The 17,069-nt window shown below is 32.4% G+C and overlaps 1 protein-coding gene across 5 annotated transcripts in view; it reads left to right on the forward strand.

The window, feature by feature from the left end:
- The window catches only part of LOC130898303 (frizzled-2), a 406,267-nt gene that overhangs the window by 338,199 nt on the left and 50,999 nt on the right, over positions 1-17,069 (forward strand). The window contains exon 2 of one of the 5 annotated variants that reach the window (XM_057807498.1): positions 3,976-3,999. The exons of the other annotated variants lie outside the window; for them this stretch is intronic. The gene's annotated coding sequence lies outside the window, so the exon portion shown is untranslated. The remainder of the gene's footprint in view (positions 1-3,975; positions 4,000-17,069) is intronic. 5 annotated transcript variants of the gene reach the window in all.

The raw sequence follows: 17,069 nt of genomic DNA on the forward strand, positions 1-17,069 counted from the left end.
GGTTGATCTGTTCAGTTTGTAACACAAATTTTGTAGCTGAATAATGTTTTAATTGATATGTTTACGTCTTCAAAAATTTGTATGCTTCAGCTTCAATTCAAATGAATAAAATATATAACAGACAAAAAGACTTTCCATAAGAAAATGTATTATATCTGTTTGTTTTTTTACTTTAATGAATGTATTTACATTCTTGTAACGGTCAATAAGAAATGCAGAATTGCATGTTAATTTGATCCACTAGAATCACCTTTATGTATCAGTATATCCGAATACGGATAATTAAAGTTAACGATTACTATGAAACTTTTTGTTATTTAATACTTTTCTGAAATATGAAAACCGACGGCCATCGTTTATAAAAATCAACATAAGCTTTGATTAAGAAAACAGAAATTTAGTTCATAATTCTTATTGAAACTGTAAATTCATATCTACCACAGTTGCCTCGTAAATGATTGTTGAAATCAGTTGTGAAATCAAACTGATCAAGTGTGAACAAACATGGTTTCGTCTAATTATACCCGACTGTCATTTGCGTAGGCGGTGCTGTCATGTTTGTCTTGGCCTTTATTTTGTTTATTCATCTACAACGACGTTATTATAGAAAAACTCATCGGCAACAAATTCTAAATAACCTTCTATAACAGCCAGGCTACCAAAGATCAATTTTCGTATTTTGTTCTCAAACATAGATGGCGCTAATAATATTAAATCGATATGACCTTCATTATACACGTGAATAAATTTGAAAGTTGTCTTACTATTAGTTTGTGAGTTATAGTATTGTTGAAGTTTGTTAATTAAGAAAAAATGAAGAAAAAACAGAAGTTCGTGTGTTAACAAAGCATTGATTATTAGCCAAAAAAATAATTGGATCAAAGGCTTGGTTTGATAAAGACTATTTTCGGATCTTGCCCCAGGAAAATCAACCGTTGAAAAGTGGGTTGCTAAGTTAATTAAAGGAAAATGTTGGACATAATAATAATAAAAAATTATTTTAAACCAGAATTTTTTTGTCGATTTGTGACATGGCTCCATAATTTCACACCAGAGTTCGACAGCCGTGTCGACTGCACGTGATGAACCGACTCCATAGGGTGGAAAGACGTAAAAATCGGTTGGCGAAGTTATGCTATTAGTATTTTGGGATGCGTTTGATAAGATATTCATCGACTATCTTGAAAAGGGAAGAACGTGGAACAGGGATTATTTTGGAGCATTTGAATCGTGGAAAACGGTACCATTTGTAGAAGAAGAAAGTGCTGTTTTATCATCGTATCACAGATTAATAACAACGATCGCGAAATTGCATACTTATATCTTTGAATTGCACCTTACACTCGAAATTTGGTTCTCATCGATTTTTTCCTGTTCTCAGACATTAAGAGTATGCTTTCTGGGCAGGACTTTTGCGCCATTCAAGAGGTTATCGCCGCAACCGAAACCTATTTTGAGGCTAAAGACGAAACGTACTATTAAATTCCCCGATGCAACCGTATTAAATAATAAAATCAAATCCTAACAAAAATAAGATTTTTTGTATGCTTTTTAGCCCACTGTAGACATTTTTCTATCGAAATCCATAATCAACGAATTTCAAATGCTCTTAAAAGTATTTAAAATGTTTTTTAAAAGGCAAAATTCAATTTCAAGATATTGTTTTTTATGTAGACCGGTATAAGTAACAAATTTCAACTGATCTACAAGAAAACTTTTATATCACGATTCTTCGAAATAATTTGAATCAACAATTTTAATTCTTTGGAATTTGATTACCAATAGCTCTGATTCGATATTGCCCATTTTATCCACCTAGCTTTTGAAACGTTGTATTCGTGCCCGTTTAATAAATCAGCCATACCGTATCCGACCACCACTAAATAAATATTTACCAAACAAAAAGAGAACCATGGCTGGTATTTTTCGGAGAACAGGTATGTTTGAATATAATTTCTAGACAGTTGAAAATATATGGTTGTTTAGATATACATTATATTAACAAATTTGTATATAGGTACGTAGTTTGAATTATCATTCAGCTAACTTTTCATATATACAAGGTGTTTCATTAATAATAATATTGATATGCCGCTCTGTATTGAGTATCAAAATTTCCTGTTTACATCCTGTACTTTTAAACTATTTAAAGTTACCTTGTTTTAATTAGGGAGTGAACTGATTGTAATTTACATTATATAAATACTATTTCTTGGTACAACTTTAGGTTTACAATAGGAGAAAGTGAAACATTCTACGCCACATTTTGAAAAATTTGTTAGGGATTGATATTGCTTTCTAAAATCAACCAAACAAGATTTGACGTATTTGTAGTATATATATCCTGTATCTGTAGAACCATATTTCTGTCTCGAGTATTCCTTTATCTCTTTTGGACTAGTTTGCAATCGACCAAAATAAGAGAAGTGCCACAATCGTTCTATCTGAGTTATTTCGACTGATATCGGTTTGTTTAATTATAAATAGTTGTAATTTTCCAGTCTTAATTAATTCTACTATAATAAAAACTAATCTAGACAGAGAAAACGCGTTGGGACTAAGAATGAGACGTGAATTCCGTTTATGCGCATGTCAAAGCAATATTTCGTTTAACAAATAGTCAAACATATGTGTACATTGCAAGTATAGACCTAAATGATCGTTAAAAATTTTATTACTTCCCTGGCAATTTCCTTTTGTAATAAAGAGAACACGATAACGAAGGTCCGTAACTCTATTCATTTCTGTATCGATTGGTTGTTAGCTGAATGTTTGTTGTATTCCACAATATAAATCAAAAATACGAACCATTTTTTATTTGTATTGGTTTGCGTGATCCATTCAGTAGATTTTTCAATTTTATTGGAATTTCTTACTTCGGAGGAACGTGAAACAAGACAAACTGTTCTATTATTCATATCCCAAATTGTACCAAGTAAAATTCATACATCACTTAAGTCGTGTGACTGACATACAGATGGCGCTGTCATTGTTAAATCCATATGATGTTTATGAAGTACCAACTTCCAAAAGTCTATATATAAAAGTTTGGATTCAAAACAATTTCGTGTGTTAATTTATAATTGCTTCTTGATGAAAAAAAAATACTGTACAAGCTCAGCATCGAAAAGCACCATTTGTTATTGGTTTGTTGAATTTAAACGAGGTCTTACAGACAACGATGATTGTTAACATTCTGGTCGTCCAATTGAAGTGGTTACTCCAGAAAACTACAAACAAGTCCACTAATTAGTTATATCTTATCGTAAATCGAAATTGCGTGATATAGCTGAGACCGTTAATATATCAGAAGAAGGCAGTGTGTTTACAATTATATATGAACATTTGACCATGGGAAAGCTTTTTCCCAGTGGGTGCCTCGTGTACTCGCAGTCGATCAAAAACAACAACGTATTGATGATTCAGAACAGAGTTTGGCCATGATTATAAGTGACAATGGGTGAAACATGAATCCATCACTTCAGTCCGGAATCAAAACGATTATCAGCTGAGTTGACTGCAGCCGGTGAACCACGTCCGAAGCATCCAATAGCAGTCAAAGCAGTCAGCTGGGAAGGTTAGGGCTTCATTATTTTGGATGCGCACGGGATATAGTTCATTTCCAAAAGGAAGAGACAATCAATAGCCTCATATGGGGAAGAAAAAACTACGATTCACAAGACAATGGAAATGATGGTTGAATTGAACGATTACATTTCGAATTGCTTCCTTATCCAACATATAGTCCATATCTAATCCGCAGTGACTACTAGCTATTCCCTGATCTCAAAAAAATTCTCGCCGGTAAAAAACTCAGCTCAAATAAAGAAGCAATTGCTGAAAGAGATTATATTAATGAATGAATGAATAAAAGCAATTTTTGACAACAAATGTGTTTTTAGTAGTCGTATTATTTATTTTAAAGCAAAAGAAACAAATTTCCAGGAAATAAATTATTATTTTTGTTTCAGGTAGGTGTTTGATTCGGGCATTATTCTAGTAAGTACCCATAATTATATCAACGCAAATTTGTTGATATAAAAATTCTATATATCGCACACAAGTGTACCCAAGAACTCATAGATAATCAACTTATGTTTGATAAAGTTGAATATGTACCAATGATTTCATGATCGTTTTCTTTTTAGGAAGAAATGAAAGAAATTCATAGTAATAAGAAACCTAGTTACTGGTACCACTTGTGCTATTTTTGTCACGTTCTTACCTTCGGTTCTTCAGCTGGAATTGATACAATGCGCTGTAGATTTTCAAAACGTCCAATTTTTGTGGAAAGCGATTACAAAAATTCATAGTTACATGACCTGCTCCCTCTTCGACTAACTTTCGTTACGTTTTTTTCTTCAATTCTTCAGTTGGGATTTTCACAAATGTGTGTGATCATATAACTCGTCCAATCTCTTCTGTGGCTGCTGGATATCAGCGGTTTTTTCAATTGGTATTGGTTGAAGGGCATATCTTCAAAGCGGGATGTTTAAATCCGTCGCCTTCAAACCGTCGTCCTGTCAAACTTCGGGAAATTATTTTCCTCTCCATCCGCTAGCGTTCTCGATTCTCTAGTTCACCTGATGTTTTATCTTTTTGGTCTTAATACCGTGCCCTAATTTTAGAGAAGATTTTTATTGATGAATTCCTGACAGAAATGCCACTTTTGGACTTTCTACTTTTTCATTATTATATTATACTTTCAAGACGTTTTCAACTCGTGATTTTTCAGGTTTGCTCTCAGTTGTATTACTTTTAGATTATTATTTATTTATATTTAAACTCGTAAGAAAAAAAATCAATGCTCATCGTGGTGAAAAGTTTCTAGCAAAAAATCTGTAGCTTCCATTCTTCTTCGGATTTTAGCAAATCAAAGCCATTAGTCTCAGCTCTATAATGAGTGGTCTATGTTGTTATTGAGTTATTTTCTTTGTAAAGAAAAAGTATAAAACGAAAAGAAATCTTTAACTATGAAAAAGGGTTATTTAAAATTAACTCTGTAAATACTGCTGTACAGAACCTGTAGTATATGAACGGGCATTATCCTGCATTAGGATTAAGTTTTCGCCGAAGTAACCCAACTCAATAGAAACCAACTCGATTTTGTTTCTTTTGAATTATGTGGCTAAATCATCCAGGAACCTTATCCAAAAGCCACGTTTTCTTTAAGCTACCTTTCTCCAGCTCTTCTGTAGACTCGTCCTTTTCTATCACTATCATCCAGGTACTGCTTACGTCTGGGAAGAGAACGGTGCCTCAGTATTTCTCAGTCCTAATAACGTGTTCTCTGGCAAATCGTTGGGTTGGTCTCAATTTGGAGCCAGAAGCTGAACTTTTTAGCTGCCTTGAGTCTTCTTATGACTGTCTAGCTATTTACAGCCACTCTTTGCGTTTTTCTGAGCTAGTGTTAGACTTGATGAACTGACAATGACATCTCTATCGTAAATGCACATTTTCCTTCCGGAACCGCCTCTTTGATTAAAGTTACCAGTGTCATTGGAACAACGGTGATTCGCTGATTCTGGCCTTATCGTAAAAGATGATTTTGAAGCTAATGACATTAGCTTTAATGTTTTACTAAGAAAAATACAATTTCGAGTTTAGTTTTTTTTTCTTGCCAGTGATTTGCGATTACAGGAGTCGATTTGTTCGCTCAGGAGTAGTTTCATTGATTTATATGTAGTAAAAATGTTAACGTTAACATTTCATTACGGTCGAATTTCGAAAGTCATTAGTTAGGATTTCAATAATATCCTATGCCAGCTGCTTATTGATTTCTGGTCATAAAAAATGAGGTCGCTTAATGTATCAAAATGATAAATTAAAGTTAGCTACATTCGACAGATAGAGTGGAAATTTGTAAAATATCTAATGTGATATAAATTAATGAATCTGTTAAAAAATGTTGTTTAATTTAAGTCGATCAATAAATAAATTTCAATTAATTATAATTTTGTAATTGGTCTTGGGATTAAAGTGAAAAATGAAGTAATTAAAAGTAACATGGAATTCGCTAAATTCCTTTTCCACAACTGTTTTTTTTTATAAATTAAAAAGAAGTCACTGAAAATTACTCATGTAAATTACTGAGCCAATAAAAAGAAGCAAGGCCAGTGAAAAGGAAGTGTTCACGGTTTTAACGCGTCAGAGATAGGGCTTAACCTGTTCTAATCACATTTGATTTATTATCAGTACACTCAGTAGAAGTAGAACGGTTGGTGAGATCCTTTTATTCTTTTTTTTTTGTTACCAATTCAATAAATATCATTATTTTTGTTAATTTTAAAACAAATTCAATCTACTATAATTCTTTATCGATAATTTTCCGCTATAACCTGTGTTGCCTGCATTATTACTCGTTTTTTTTTGATATAACAAATCATTATTCCTAGACCTGTATCAAGTTAAGCTGTGGCACTCAAATTGTTTTTTCAAAATTTCATCATCAAATAAACAAATTGTTTCGTATGCAAAAATTTTTTTCCATTATTAGTTATTATCAATTAAACAACTTCCTATTTATATGTTACATTAAAGCCAAAAATGCATCTTCTCTCTCTCGCTTAAAAAGCTCTGTATGCGGAAAATTGAATTGTACTTTGTTATGTAAACAAATTTCAAAAAGTTGTGTGAAAACACCGCTCCGCCACCCGGTTCTATACGTAGAAGCCGTCACCGAGAAGCGGTAGGAGAGTCTACGTACAACTAAGGTACCCCCGAGGTTCGCTTTAATTGTCGGTTTCTCACTAAGCGTAATTGAATAGTTTTCCATCTAAAATATTTAAATTTCATGCTTGTATATAAGTTTGTATCTTGTTTTCTGTTGGTAGCTTTCCGATTCTAGGTTTTTAAAAAATTAATATGAACCGTTTTATCGTCTTTCATGTGCTTTAAAACATGAAGATAATTTTTCAAGGAGTTTTCCAGAAAATTTAGTCACTTTATCCTGATGGCTTTTTATTTTATCAGCTGAGAGGATTGTGGGAGTTGAGTCATTGTGTGAGCTCATTTTCCTCAGCTATTTCTTTTCTTTCGTATCCCGTGTTTTTGTTTTATATTCTGCCGCTCATTCCTCTATGTTCCTTTTTATCCCATCTTAATTTTTCGGTCTTCCTTCCTCATTTTTGTAGCTTCGCGTTTCATGTGTCTTCCGTATTAATTTCCAATTTTGTATTGAATTTTCTCTTTTATGTCTTAATTTCTTGAATCTTGTTTTAACATCTAGTTTTTTAGAAATCTCATTTCTATACTCTTTTTTATTTTTTTGTAAGTGTCGATGCTTCTGATGCAAATGTCAGTATGGATAAGTCTTCTTTTTATATATTTCCGTTTTTGTTTTGTTTTGGAATATTCGCTTTGATTAGAAGCTGTGTCTTAAGTGTATTGTATAATCTTCGAAGTAGTCCAATATTTATATCTCATTTATATCTAGTTCCTCTTATCGACTTATTTTATTATTTCTCATTCATATTCTTATTCATTATTTGTAGATATTGTACTCAGGTTTTGAGTTCAAAGTTTTCTCATGTCATCTGCATACAGCACCTTCAAAATGTCTATCATTTCCCAATATACGTATTTATAATGTCTTATTCGTCTTTTTGCTTGATGTACATTCTCGATTCTCTCTTTTTGTTGTTTCGAACATATTTGATTCCTCTTGCATACCTCTGACATCATTTTTGTCAGTCCTAATGCGTTTAGTAGTTTTTTTTCTATTCTACTTTATTCTAGGGTTTTCCATCATCTGTTCTTGATTTTCCAGCTATTTGTTTAATCATAAAGTTTGCATCTATTGTTCCTCTGAACACTCTAAATTCTTTATCTTGAATCTTACAGTTTTTTCTAGTCCTTTAGTCTATTTTCTATCTTTCTCGTATATATCTTGCTGACAGTATTCGATAATGTGATTTCTCTATAATTGTTGCAGTTTCTTGTGACCCATTTCTTGTCTATTGATATGATTATTTACATCTTACAATATCTCATTTATACCGCTTTCATCGTGTCTCTCGTTATTTGGTCTATTCCTTGTGTCTTCCCTAGTTTTAGTTTCGATATTGTTTTGTACTTTATTTTTTTTGTTTGCGTTTTTCCTACTCCTACTTTCCGCCTCGTTTACATATTTTCTTTTTAAAATATTGTTTTCACCTTCCAATTATATTATCTTCGTATGTTGTTATTATATCATCTCTCGCGTCTCCTATATTTATGATTTAGTTCAAAATATTATCACTTGATGTTCTTACATTTGTAATTGCTTCAAGGAATAGATTTCAATTTACTTACCAGAAAATTGTAATGCACATATCTTTCTAATTATTTTTTTCATACCTTACGCTGTGGAAAATTTGCATTAAACCGATCAATATCGATCAATCAATTAATATTAGAATCAGTATTACAGAAGGAAGTAGATAATTGATTTTTACTAGTATACCTAGATTTATCACACCCAAAAACTGTGATTGCGATTTCAGTTCAATACAAATTATAATAAATATCATTATAAAAATTAAAAACACCCAGACGCATATATGAAATGTATAAGCAACCCCGTGTAAAATGTTTTTTTATTGAGTGTACATTCCATTTTTAGATCGCTAGTGTTATTGTAACCGTTAAGTTCTGATACTAAGAAGTAATATGAAATCCGGCATTTCGTTTACTCGAATTATTTCTAGAAACAGATTAGTGCAGTAGATCATTAGATTTCCAAAATAAACATTTTCCCCGACTCCACCGAAAATAAAATGAAATAAACAACAGCGTAAACAAGACTCGCTAACGAGTCAAGATTTTTTCCTTTTTTTTTTATTTTAAAGAAAGATAGACGTATCAGACAGACAGTGTGAAACGGATGCAACTTCACAAATCTGTCATTGTCACAACGATAAACAAATTTAAGATGTTCACATCGAATCCCGCGGAGAAAGAAAATTTTCTTACGCGGTAGGGTTTCGAAAGTCTACGAAATCGTTCACCTTGAAAGACCCTAAACATTGACTACGCTGCATCTGCTTCCACAATCGAAGAAAGAATACAGCCGTTCGGAGCTTGTAGTTATATTTATGGTAATAATGAATATGTGGGTGTGTCAAAAAGGTAATGTTGCCCATTTAATTTCGACATTGTGGCATTTACAACGGTTGTCGATGATAAAAGAAAGAACTCAGCTGTCTATATCACGAAAGTAATTTGATTTATTAATGGCGCGTTTGATGATTGTGATTTAAAAAAATATAGATTCACTGCTTGTCATAAACAAGTTGTCAAAACAGTACGAGGTAGTTTTAAAAAGCTGTTAGTGAGATTAGTAGTACAAAACAATAATTTTCTTTTTATAAAAATGACTTATATAAATTTAAAAATACGAGGTCGTGCCGAAAACCATTGTGACGAAAAACAGGAACAACGTATCAATCGCAAATTTCTCGTTAAATTAAAAAAAAAACTCCGACTGAGTGCTATAAATTGTTACAAGAGGCCTATGGGGACAATTCTCTATCTCGTGAGCGTGTTTTTGAGTAAGTGTGGGCCGAGAGAGCACTGAAGATGACTAGCGCCCAGGTCGCCCTGTGACTGTTTTAACTACGGAAACAGAGACCAAAATCAACCAAATTGTGCGTGCAGATCGTCCAATGAGCATCCGAATGATTGCGGAGGCTGTATACGCCGATAAAGAAACGGTTTAAAAAATTTTACTCGAGGAATTACACATGACAAAAGTCTGACCAAAGCTCTTGGTTCAACGAGTCTGTTCGGATATCCTTGAAAGGTTAGAAAATGATCTGCTTTGAAAGGCATCCGATTTGGGTCGATGGAAGCGGTAAAGCAAAAAACGGCAAAGCTCCTAAACGCCCTCCCCAAAGAAGACTTGCATCAGTGCTTCGATCAATGGAAAACACGTATGGAAAGGTGTGTGGCGAGTGGAGGGGAGTATTTGAAGGGGAGCATTCGAATTTAGAATAATAAGCTTCTCAAAATAGCCATTAACTGCCAACATCACCTGTTCATTGTTGTAAAATCTTTGACCACCGAGCAGTTTTTTTCAATTTTGAAACTTTACTTAGATAATTTTGGCCATTTTCTTCGCTCAAACGTAGCAGTAACTTCGCTTAGTACTCGACGTTGACAGTTTTTCCTTTTCAAAAATGGTCAATGAAAATTAACCGACGCGCATCCGAAAAAACCGACGCCATAACCTTGCCTGCAGACGGAACGGTCTTTGCCTTCTCTGGAGCCGGTTCTCCTTTTTCAGTCCCAAATTGAAAAATTATATTTGACTTCCCCAAATATTATTACCGTTTTTAAACTATTCAAATTCAAACGCATTTTAACTGTTGAAATTATATTTTTCCACAACTATTTTAACTGGACTTAGTCTAATATATTCTAGGTATAAAATATACTTTTACGAGTAACATTTCCATTTTTTAGGAGCGAATAAACACGTTTGGCTACTTGATTATATCAAGATTTTTGAAAAATGGATCCGTATTCGGTATAATGTCTGTAAATTAGCTTATAGTAACAAATGAAGGGCATTTGTAAACGCGGCATTATTGATTGCAGCCGTAAATCAAATTTAATAAAAATAAATTGTCGTGGCGCATATGCGGAATATCCGTATATCATTTAGCTGTTGGGGACTAAAATGTCATCAACCTTCTAAACTCCTCCTCTAAGGAATGAGGAGACTCGTGTAATGGACGACTTCCAATAACTAACAATTTTTTCATTTGGATTTATTTGAAGGTGCTTTTAAATTTTCGGTTCCTGCGTATTTTTTGGAAAATAATTACAAGTGATAGTGGGTAATGTTATAAAATGTTGAAAAGAAGAGAAATAATTTTCAAATTTCCTTCGTTTTCCGTTAAAACAAAATATTATTTTCCATCTCATTATATGCTTTAAAGTATTGGTGTATCCTGCTAATATTTCGTTTATAATCCTTTATATCCTTTATTTGATCTACCTACTTACTGCTCGGTCTTTATTTTCATCTGTTGATTCCTGCATCCATTACTTCAAAATCGTTACGTAAAATGGGACCAAAAAAGCAGAGAATTGAGTGATTTAAAAAAAAACATGGGAAGAGGATCAAATGATTACAAAGTTAATGCAAAGGAAAGACGAGTGGATGCATAAAGACAGAAGAAATGGCGGAAGTGAATCTGAATACAACTTTGCGTTGTCTCTGGTTGAATATTTAAAATCAATTCATCCAGGCTATAAAATGGGTGCCAAAATGGAGATCATGGGAGTTTTGAAAAAAAATACAAGCATGTGTCTAACAGCTATGCTCCAAACTCTCCAGGATATTTCACAAGCTCAGAGCCACTTCGGAATAATTCATTGCAGCCAATTAATTCTTCACCAAGTGTTTATGACGAGAACAGTAACGCTGAGAAACAATTTACAACGAATTTTTTTTTCCTTAGTTATTTCCTTATTCCTGGTACTTACCACTTTTTATCTATTTTGTTAATGAGTGTATTGTGCACTACAAATGCGACGAAACATTGCATTGCATAAGAGGTTGGTTCTATAAATTTTCTACTCCGTATAATTTACGGTGAGCGTTGAGTGTCATCAGTGAGTCTTCATTAATTCGATGGTGTGCTGAATTACTCACTGAAGATGTTAGCTAGTGAACGGGACGCTATTGTTTACAATATAATTTTTTTGTGTTCGTTGCATCAAACTAGACACTTTTCAGTTAAACCTGGTACATATAGCTATCCATAAACGTATCCATATACTCCACGAGCTATATCTCCGACCAAGTTATTGAATAAATTCGTTTTTTCGAATAACGTCTTATTGAGATTATAACGTAATGATTACGGCAAATTGTTTGTACGTACATTATTATATAATTTACAATAACCTCGCATTATGCACGAAATTGAAGATTAACTTGTTACGAAAAATGGAACGAGCTCGTTAGACCTGCCAATTAAACGGTAATCGTTGCTTTTTATACATAATTTTCAACGTATCAAGGATGAGTAATTGTTAAAGAAGATTATTTGTTAAATTTCTTATTAAAAGTCTAATTAAAATATAATTTTAGAGAGTCTATTTGGCGTCCTTACTGGCTTTTAGGTTTATCAAATATTTATCTTTAGTCGTTCTACAGTTTTATTAGAGTTATATCCTATTTGTAACACAAAAGCCTATGGCCCGGCACACACGTTCCGATATACCGCTAAACTTGGTTAGAGTTCATATATGTTAAGCTTAACCGGTTGATTTCAGTTCATTCGAGAAATGGCGAGCCGAATAGATGACGACCCGTTCGCCTTATTGAGTTTGTTACAGTACAAAAAAAACTGTCAAGGACCTTTTTTTTACTTATAACTACAGTTAAACATCGTAAATCCGCGCTTAAAAAACGCGGAATATCTAAAATATATTTAAAAATAAGACACTAAATGGCGAAACCAAACATAACAAATAGCATGAACAATATGTTTATAAATTATTTAATCTTTTTATTATTATTATTGATTATGATTTCTCGTTAGCGCGATAGATGGCGGCACTATAAATGCATTCAAATATTTGTATGATCTGAAATACGGAAAAATCTAAAATCCGGAACCGGATTTACGATGTTGCACTCTATTACGAGACTGGGTATAGTGAAGGAGCATCAGATGAAAAATAATTATATACATGCAAATAAAGAAAAAAATATGGACACGACTTGTATGAATAATCTTGCTAAGACATTATATGAACAGAGTTATGATATAATTAAAGACAAGAAATCCCTTATTAAGTCAAGTTTATGGATTCAATATCGAGTACACTCGTGTCGGAATACAGAAAGTATACTAAGGACAACGAACTGACCTCTCAAATTAGATGCTGCTGAAAGATACTGATGATAATACAGTCAAAATATTGAACATTCACATCCACATGTGGATGAGAAATATCGTGGACAAGGGCAAGGACAAGGACAACTTGGCTTGGTAACCGGACCTCACATTTTGAATTTTGGTCTTAGTATTATAGATTAACACCAAAGAACTTTACAATATTGTTATTACAGAACATTATTTGTTTTTGAAAGTATATTGAATGACACAGTATCCTAAATTTATATTTTTTCATATCCAAATATTTCCTTTCCTCGGGACTGCCAATTGATTTCAAATAATGATATAACACACATCGTTTTTCACTTTTCTTAATAATTTTCTGTTTTCTTTATTTCAGATGTTAGTTTATAATCTCAATGTAGAAATTAAGTAAAAATGTGTTGGAGTTCTAATAATTCGATAGGTAGTGTCAATACACTTTTTTAATTTCCATTTGTCTGAGGTATAATGTACTTACAATTCAATCTAGAATCTTTTTTTAGCCTCAGATAAAACTTTTATAATAGTAACAAATTAGTCAGCAAAAACTATGCATATACATTTCCTTTTTTTCCTGATTTTCGATTATTTCATCATTTTATAGTAATAAATCACATCCAATATAAAATGACTGTCAAAAGATAACAATCTAGTTGATATTCACGAAGTAGGAGGTCTAATCATGTCTGATACGCTCGTCCACAAAAGTCTGTAGTTAACAATTACATGTGAAAAATATTCTCGAGTCGTTTGAAACATTTAAATAAACAATTTCCATTATAAATTTAATTTCATTCAGATAGTGTACCACTGACAAGAACCAACAGAATAAATATTTATTCAAATTAACATCCGAAGATCGAGCTTGCCATAGAGCCTTGAGATTATTCAGAGTAGGCTACAAAAAAATGTATAAACACAAAGAGACGTGTAAAAAAGTATAAATAAGAGCCGGACTCAACTATTTTAATGTTGTTAATCTACTCGACAATATTTATAACCAAATTTCGTAACGTTAAAGTTCGTTTGACTTTGTTTATAAATTATTTAAGACGAGTTTTGGTAAAAAAGAGAAATCAACAGAACAAATAAAGAAATAACAAACTGTATCACTGCGTAAATATACGAGGTATGGTAAAGACAAGCAACCTAAATCAAAAATAGTTACTGGGACAAACTGTACTTAATGAATAAACATATACATAGAAAAAACTTGATGATTGAGCTCTTGGCATCATGGATTTCGCCATTTTCTTCAACGATTGCTGTTGAAAGTGCCGCTTACACATCTAGATGTCAGAATAAGCAATAAATGTTTAGACCCGATCTAGATTCTTAGTTTGCTACTATAGCCGCTTTAATGAGTATACGAGGTGTGAAAAAAATTCGGTAAATGAATTACGCTGCAAAGATTTCAACCAATATGTCTTGAAGCTGCGGTTTCACAAACCAGTGTACTACTATTAGTCTGGTAAAGAGAAACTATCTACATCGAAAATAATTATTAGAACAAACTGCACTCAATGAATAGGCATAGAAAAGAACTTGATAATTGAGCTCTTGGCATCAAGAATTTCGCTATTTTCTTCAACGACTGCTATTGAAACTTACGCTTACACACCTAGATGTCAAAATAAGCAATAACATGTTTAGACCCGTTCTGGCTTCTTAGTCTACTACTATAGCCGCTTTAGTGGGATCATATTCTGTAGTAAAATGGATCTTAAATAACCAAATTATTTTGAATTTTATTTCAAGTTCAAAAAAGAACAGAAATCTTACAAAATCTGTCTGTGTTGATAAGACAAGATTATCTACGAATGGTAGAGTTATGTACAAAAGAAATGCGTCAGTTAAGGACAAAGTAAAGACCAGGTTGAAAATGTGCCACAATTGGACAAACTTTTTCAATTATATAGTTTTATTATATAGTATATAGTTTTAGCACCACGATCTTCTGTTAAAAAGTACCTAACCTAACCACCCTTGTAATAAGGTCTTGATAAAGCGGTTGAAATCCAGTTTTCGAAATAAACTTTGTGGAAATGCTTCCAGTGATGAATTTACGTTGGAATAAGTGTATTGCTGATCAGGAGTTTAATTCAAGTTTAATGTCGCCGTATTTTTTATCACGAGTCGTGTATTTGTGTCAATAAAAATTATCGGCACGTGCCGTTTCTTTAGAGAAAAAAAATCTACCTACTACTGTTGCCCTTGTAGTTAAGTATTTATTGAATTCAAGGATCTACTATCTTATTTAAAGAATAGATGTAGCTTCTCATGCAATAATTCATTTTTATTTTAGGGTTGTTTCTAGAACCTCTGAGAAGGGGTAATCGATATTTCAATTATAAAATATTGTGTCAATCTTCTCTTAATCGTGAAGGTCTCTAATTTTAACGTAGAATGGTAGAATGGTCAATTAAGAATCCATCCATTATCCAGCGATAATGATGAAAAATAGTGAAGTATACTGGAGTTGATATTTACCCCAAAAACTTGCTCATTTTAAAAAGAGGAATGTTTAGAAAAAGAGCAGCAGAGGGAGAAATCTAATTTTTTTATTTTTATAAGTATCAAAATGAAAAAAATATTACTATCAAACATGAAGAGAAGAGGGAAAATTAGTGAAAGATGTCTAGCTAACCTGAATGAAGTTTTCTTCGGAATACAGAGATGAATTTAAACTAAATTTTCAGGAATATAATATTTATGTTCAAAGTAATCACCACCTATATTCCTACATCAATGCAACGAAGTTTCCACAAGTTTAGAGTCAGTTATCTTTTGGAATCCTCTAAAAAATTTGATAAATCACTTCATTTATCCCAACGTCAACCAAATGAATATTTCTTCGTGCTGAAGAATAACCAGAAATCACACATGGCCAAATGAGGCGAATAGAGTGGATTTTCAATAACTGTTACAATATTTTCACGTAAAAGCTCAACTGTCTGATGTTCAATGTATGACACAAAATTGTAGGTAAACATTTTGTAGTGTACCAGTTTGCTGCAAGTATAATTTGATCTTCAAGCTTAATAACATTCATTGTATTAAAAAATTTAAACAATGCGTGTATTACTTTTTTGAGAGACCTTTGTTCGCCATTGTTGATGTTTGTAAATCCACACGTGGCTTTCATAGCGGATAGGAATCAGAGCTGGGTAGACTAAAGTAATTAATAGTACTTCACAATGAATATCTTTAAAAAGTACTTAAAAGTATTCGAACACGAGTCTTTCTATGAAAAGTACTCGACCTAATGAGTACTTTACAAATTTTAGAGAGAACCCGTGAAAAAAATGATTAACCAGTACGAATACTTACTTTGAATAATTCTAATTAGAAACTAGAAGACTAATAAGCAAGAAACCAATAAATTAAAGTAAGAAACTGGACCTGGTAACAGTAATAGGCATTAGGTATCCTGTCTAATCTTACCACGTCCGTCCTCGTCTAAGTTTTCACATGTTGATGATGACATAGAGGCTCACCCGATTATTTGATAAATATTAGATACTAAAATCAAAGAAAAGATGAAAAAATTCGATTTATTATATTTCTTTCTAAAAATCATCATCAGACAACAAGTTTCAAAAAAATGACTTAAAAACTAAATCCAAAATTACAAAATGCTAAGAAATAAAATGTCTGTAGTTTAGTGAAAATATAAAAGTCACTTCAGTGTAAAAAATTAACACCACTGAAGAATGAAGTAACTTAGAGTAATACATGTCTTGTTGGATATTTAACGTTTTATATTTGAATTATAACTGCACTGTCCAAACAAAATTCTAAGACTTCTTGTCTTACGTGACTCGGCGTCGTTATCACGGTACTCGCACTCATCAATGGTAGAAATTACAAGTACTGGATGCTGTAAAATGAAAGAATCGATATTGAGTACTTTACTTAAGTAGTCGAGTACTATTTTGAGTACAATTTACTCGAGTACTGCCTAGCTCTGGTAGGAATATAATGAAATGATTAATTTGTTTCATAACCTGGCACCATTTTAGAAAGAAGACGATGTCCACTATTATTTTTAGTGCCTACCACCACGTGCCAAATCACCAGGCGATTATTGAGTTCGAGTTATTCATAATCTCAATTTTCATAATATCGGTTTTCTTTGTATATATTAACTGTAGCATCTTTGAAAATAAATTTAATTAAAATTGTTAGATA

The sequence above is a fragment of the Diorhabda carinulata genome, chromosome 9, assembly GCF_026250575.1.
Source record: "Diorhabda carinulata isolate Delta chromosome 9, icDioCari1.1, whole genome shotgun sequence".
Lineage (NCBI taxonomy): Eukaryota > Metazoa > Arthropoda > Insecta > Coleoptera > Chrysomelidae > Diorhabda > Diorhabda carinulata.